Below are 331 nucleotides of genomic sequence, written 5' to 3' on the forward strand. Positions count from 1 at the left end.
TTTTTAACTACAAAATAATTTTTCAAATTAAAATTTGATAAATTTTGTCAAAATTTGATCTTTAAATGCTTATAAAAAAAAAATTGAGCCTGTGTATTTTTAATATTTTTCAACTGGTATTGTAACAATATATCAGGAGCTTTGTATTAAATTTTTACACTTTTTGGCCCAACAGATAAAACTTTATTGATATTTATAGAAAAAATAAACTAAAAAAATTGAAAACTTACAATGTCCGTAAACAGCTCAAAAAGAGTCAAATTATTTTCAAAATTTTATCGTATATATAAAATGCTAATATAAACATTCAGTGAAATTTTCAAGTTTCTAC

This window comes from Acyrthosiphon pisum, unplaced genomic scaffold, assembly GCF_005508785.2.
Source record: "Acyrthosiphon pisum isolate AL4f unplaced genomic scaffold, pea_aphid_22Mar2018_4r6ur Scaffold_21480;HRSCAF=24084, whole genome shotgun sequence".
Classification (NCBI taxonomy): domain Eukaryota; kingdom Metazoa; phylum Arthropoda; class Insecta; order Hemiptera; family Aphididae; genus Acyrthosiphon; species Acyrthosiphon pisum.